General features: G+C 44.3%; 1 non-coding gene across 1 annotated transcript; it reads right to left on the bottom strand.

The window, feature by feature from the left end:
• Positions 1–4,909: 4,909 nt before the first annotated feature.
• LOC119473930 lies at positions 4,910–5,017 on the bottom strand. Its single transcript, XR_005203198.1, has one exon. It is a non-coding gene; the product is annotated as a U6 spliceosomal RNA (small nuclear RNA).
• Between the last annotated feature and the right edge of the window lie 740 nt (positions 5,018–5,757).

Here is a 5,757-nt window from a genome sequence, read left to right as displayed (position 1 = left end):
GGTGATATGGTTTGAATATTTGTCCTTGCCCCAAATCTCATTTTGAATTGTAGTCCCCAAAGCTAAAGGCGAGACCTCGTGGAAGGTGTTTGGATCATGGGGGTGGATCCCTCCTTGCTTGGTCCTATCTTCATGATAGTGCGTTCTCATGAGATCTGGTCATTGAGAAATGTGTAGCACCTTCAAACTTTCCCCACAACTCTCTTTCTCTGTCTTTTGCTCCTGCTTTCAGCATGTGATGTTCCTGCTTCCCGTTTGCCTTCTGCCATGATTATAGACATGCTGAGGCCTGCCCAGAAGCAGATGCTGCTCTACTTCTGATAAAGCCTGTAGAACCATGAGCCAAATAAATCTCTTTGCTTATAAATTACTCAGTCTCAGTTATTTTTTATTTTTTATTTTTTTTCCAAGACAGAGTCTCACTCTGTTGCCCAGGCTGGAGTGCAGTGGTGTGATCTCGGCTTACTGCAACCTCTGCCTCCCAAGTTCAAGAGATTTTCCTGCCTCAGCCTCTCAAGTAGCTGGGATTATGGGCGCAGGCCACCACTGTTGAATTTTGTATTTTTAATAGAGATGGGGTTTCACCATGTTGATCAGGCTGGTCTCGAAATCCTGACCTTGTGACCCACCCGCCTCGGCCTCCCAACGTGCTGGGATTACAAGTGTGAGCCACAGCACTCAGCCCTAAATTATTTCTTTTTTTTTTTTTTAAATAAAGATGGGGTTTTACCATGTTGGTCAGGCTGGTCTTGAACTCCCTAACTCAGGTGATCCGCCCATCTTGGCCTCCAAAATGCTTGGATTACAGGCATGAGCCACCACGCCCGGCCAAATTATTTCTTTATTTTATTTTATTTTAGAGACGGGGTTTCACCATGTTGGTCAGGCTGGTCTTGAACTCCCTAACTCAGGTGATCCGCCCATCTTGGCCTCCAAAATGCTTGGATTACAGGCATGAGCCACCACGCCCGGCCAAATTATTTCTTTATTTTATTTTATTTTAGAGACGGGGTTTCACCATGTTGGTCAGGATAATCTCGAACTCCTGACCTCGTGATCCTCCCGCCTCAGCCTTCCAAAGTGCTGGGATTACAGGCGTGAGCCACCACGCCCAGCCGCAAATTATTTCTTTATAGCAGTGCAAGGATGGCCTAACACAGAAAATTGGTACCAGGAGTGGGGTATTGCTATATTGCTATAAAGATATCTCGAAATGGGAAGAAACTTTAGAGCTGGGTAAAAAGCAGAGATTAGGAGAGTTCAGAGGGCTCAGTAGAAGACAGAAAGATGAGGGAAAATTTAGAACTCCCTAGAGACTGGTTAAATGGTGTGACCAAAATGCTGACAGTGACATGGACAATGAAGTCCAGGCTGAAGAGGTCTCAGAAGGAATGGGGAACTTACTGGAAACTAGAACAAAAGTCAAGCATGTCATGCCTTAGCAAAGAGCTTGGCTGCATTCTTTTCATGCTCTGGGAATCTGTGGAATTTTCATAGTGATGATTTAGGGTATCTGGCAGAAGAAATTTCTAAGCAGCAAAGTGTTCAAGAAGTGGTGTGGCTGCTTCTAACAGTCTACTGTCAGATGTGGGAACAAATAAGTGACTTAAAGTAGGAAATTATATTTAAACAAAAATCAGAGCATAAAAGTTTAGAAAATTTGCAGCCTGGCCATGTGGCAGAGAAAGAAAAATCTTTTTTAGGAGAGGAATCTAAGCAGGCTGTGGAGTGACCACTTGCTAGAGATGTCTGCGTAATTAAAAGAGAGCCAGATGCTAATATCCAAGACAATTGAGAAAATGCTGACCAGGCACAGTGGCTCATACCTATAATCCCAGCACTTGGGGAGGCTGAGGCGGGCAGATCACCTGAGGTCAGGAGTTCAAGACCAGCCTGGCCAACTTGAAGAAACTCCATTTCTACCAAAAAATAAAAGAAAAAAAAATAGCCGGGTATTGTGGTGGTTGCCTGTAATCCCAGCTACTCAGGAGGCTGAGGCAAGAGTATTACTTAAACGTGGGAGTTGGAGGCACAGATCTCTGCAGCAGCCCCTCCCATCATAAGCCCTGAGGCCTCGGAGGACTGAATGGTTTTGTGGGTCAGGCTCAGGGCCCCACTGCCTTGTGCAGCCTCAGGACACTCCTTCCCACATCCCAGCCACTCTACCTCCAGCCTTGGCTCAAAGGGTCCCAGGTGCAGCTCAGGCTGCCACTTTAGAGAAAGCAAGTTATAAGCCTGGTGGCTTCCATGTGATGTCAAACCTGTAGATGCACAGAATGCAAGAGTGAAGAACATTTGGCGGCCTCTGCTTACATTTCAGAGGACGTATAGAAAAGCCTGGGCTGGGTGTGATGACTAACACCTGTAATCCCAGCACTTTGGAAGGCAGAAGCAAGTGAACCACCTGAGCTCAAGAGTCCAAGACCTGAGCCTGGGAAACATGGTAAAACTTTGTCTCTACAAAAAAATTAGCTGGGAATGATGGTGTTGCCTGCTGTCCCAGCTACTAGGGAAGCTGAGGTGAGAGGATCACTTGAGCCTGGGAGGTTGAGGTCACAGTTAGCCATGGTCAGGGCACTGTACTCCAGCCTGTATAATAGAGCAAGACCTTGTCTCAACAAAAAAAAAAAGGGAGAGAGAGAGAGAGGAAGGAAGGAAGGAAGGAAGGAAGGAAGGAAGGAAGGAAGGAAGGAAGGAAGGAAGGAAGGAAAGAAAGAAGGGAGGAAGGGAGGGAGAGAGGGAGATAAAAAGAAAGAAAGAAAGAAAGAGAGAGAGCAAAAAGAAGAGAAAGCCTGGGTGCCCAGGCAGAAGCCTGCTGCAAGGATGGAGTCCACACCAAGAACGAACTTCTACTTGGGCAATGCCAAGGGTACATGTGGAGTTGGAGCTCCCACACAGAGCCCCCACTGGGGCACTGCCTAGTGGAGCTGTGAGACAGAGGCCACCACCCTCCAGATACAACAATGGTAGATCCACCAGCAGCTTGCACCCTGCACCTGGACAAGCCACATGCACCCAATGCCAGCCTATGAGAACAGCTGTGGGAGCTGCACTTTACAAAGCCACAGGGGAAGAGATACCCAAAACCTTGGGCACCCACCCCTTGCACCAATATGCCCTGGATATGGGATGTGGAGTTGAAGATTATTTTAGATCTTTAAGATTTAATAACTGCTCTCCTGGGTTTTGGACTTGCGTGGGGCCTGTAGCCCCTTTCTTTTATCTGATTTCTCCCTTTTAGAGTGGCAGGATTTACCCAATGCCTATGCCCCCATTATATTTTGGAGGTAAATATTTTGTTTTTGAGTTTACAGGCTCATAGGTAGAAGGAACTTGCCTTATCTTAGACAAGACTTTGGACTTTGGACTTTTGAGTTAATGCTGGAATGAATTAAGACTTTGGAGGACTGTTAGGAAGGTATGATTGTATTTGACAATGTGAGAAGAACATGAGATTTGTGTGTCTCCACCCAACCTCATGCTGAATTTTAAACCCCAATGCTGGAGGTGGGGCCTGATGGAAGGTGTTTAGATCACAAGTGCAGATCCCTCATGGCTTGGTGCTGCCTTCATGATAGTGAGTTCTCATGAGATCTGGTCATTTAAAAGCATGTGCCACTTATCTCCCACTCTCTCTCTCTGCCTTGCTCCTGCTCTTGCCATGTGATGCACCTGCTCCCCTTTTGCCTTCTGTCATAATTGGAAGCTTCCTGAGGCCTCCCCAGAAGCAGATGCTATTATGCTCCCTTTAAAGCCTATAGAATCATGAGCCAGCCGGGCGTGGTGGCCCACGCCTGTAATCCCAGCACTTTGAGAGGCCAAGGTGGGTAGGTCACCTGAGGTCAGGAGTTCGAGATCAGCCTGGCCAACATGGTGAAACCTTGTCTGTACTAAAAATACAAAAATTAACTGGATATGATGGCAGGCACCTGTAATCCCAGCTACTCAGGAGGCTGAGACAGGTGAATCACTTGAACCTGGAAAGTGGAGGTTGCAGTGAGCCAAGATCGTGCCACTGCACTCCAGCCTGGGCAACAGAGCGAGACTCTGTCTCAAAAAAAAAAAGATTTTATACTGTATTTTTATAGAGCACTTATTATTACTGCAAGTTGGTCTGGGTGAACCAGTCAGTGAGTGGTAAGTGAGCGTGAAGGCCTAGGACATTACTGTACACTACTGTAGACCTTATAAACACTAGACAATCAGACTGCACTATTTCAAAAATTGTCCTCCTTCAATAATAAATTAACCTTAGCTTACTGTAACTTTTTTTACTTTATAAATTTTCATTTTTTTAACTTTTTGACTCTTTTGCAACAACTCTTAGCTTAAAACACACATTGTATAGCTCCACAAAAATATTTTCTTTCTACCCTTTACCTGTAAGCTTTTTTCTAACCTGAAATTTTTTTTAACTTTTAAAACTTCTTTGTTAAAAACTAAGACATAAACATACACTGACAGAGCAGTACGTTTGTTTACACCAGCAGCACTGCAAACACTTGAGGAATGTGTTGTACTGTGATGTTATGACAGCTACAATGTCACTAAGCCATAGGAATTCTTTAGCTCCATTATAATCTTATGAGACCACCATTGTATATGCACACGGTCCATCGACTCAAATGTTGTTATACAGTGCATGACTGTATCTATTCTCTTTTCATGGTTTGTTACAGACTAAGCTATAATAATTTATTTATTTTTTATTTTTTGAGACAGAGTCTTGCTCTGTCACCCAGGCTGGAGTGCAATGGTGTGATCTAGGCTCACTGCAACCTCTGCCTCCCAGGTTCAAGCGATTCTGCTGCCTCAGCCTTTGGAATAGCTGGGATTACAGGCGTGTGCCACAACACCAGGCTAATTTTTGTATTTTTTTTCTTTTTTCTTTTTATAAAAAATTTTTAATTACAATATGGAACGCTTCACGAATTTGCATGTCATCCTTGCGCAGGGGCCATGATAATCTTCTCTGTATCGTTCCAATTTTAGTATATGTCTGCTGCTAAGTGAGCACAAATTTTTGTATTTTTAGTAGAGGCGGGGTTTAACTATGTTGGCCAGGCTGGTCTCCAACTCCTGACCTCAGGTAATCCGCCTGCCTGGGTCTTCCAAAGTGCTGGGATTACAGGAATGAGCCACCACGCCTGGCCAGCTATAATGATTTTTAAATCAGCTTTTGATCACATTGTCTTAAAGTCAATAAATCACATTGACTTGTGCAAATGACAAAACAATCCCACATTATAATTAAATGTGAGAGTAATCATCCACTAGTATATAGTAATTAGTATTTTTCCTCATCATTCTTTTTCTTAAGAAAACTGAGAGTTAGTTTTGATAATGAACCTGGGACATAGAAAGAAGATGGGTCCACCTTGAAGAGCAAAAATATTAAATCCAAAATCAATATGGGGAAACAGCATTCTATAATAAGTATTGTGGTGGCTTTAAAATATGTCCTCAAATGATTTGATACTCCTCAGAGGTGGAGCTTAATTCCTCTTCCCTCTGATGTGGACTAGAATTCATCTTTTCTAATAACAGAACATGATAGCCAGGAGCGGTGGCTCATGCCTGTAATCCCAGCACTTTGGGAGGCCGAGGTGGGCAGATCATGAGGTCAAGAGATCGAGACCATCCTGACCAACATGGTGACACCCTATCTATACTAAAATACAAAAATTAGCTGGGTGTGGTGGCACATGCCTGTAGTCCCAGCTACTCAGGAGGCTGAGGCAGGAGAATTGCTTGAAC

The sequence above is a fragment of the Cebus imitator genome, unplaced genomic scaffold, assembly GCF_001604975.1.
Source record: "Cebus imitator isolate Cc_AM_T3 unplaced genomic scaffold, Cebus_imitator-1.0 Scaffold194, whole genome shotgun sequence".
In the NCBI taxonomy this organism is placed as follows: Eukaryota; Metazoa; Chordata; class Mammalia; order Primates; family Cebidae; genus Cebus; species Cebus imitator.
This window is presented reverse-complemented; position numbering and strand designations above follow the sequence as displayed.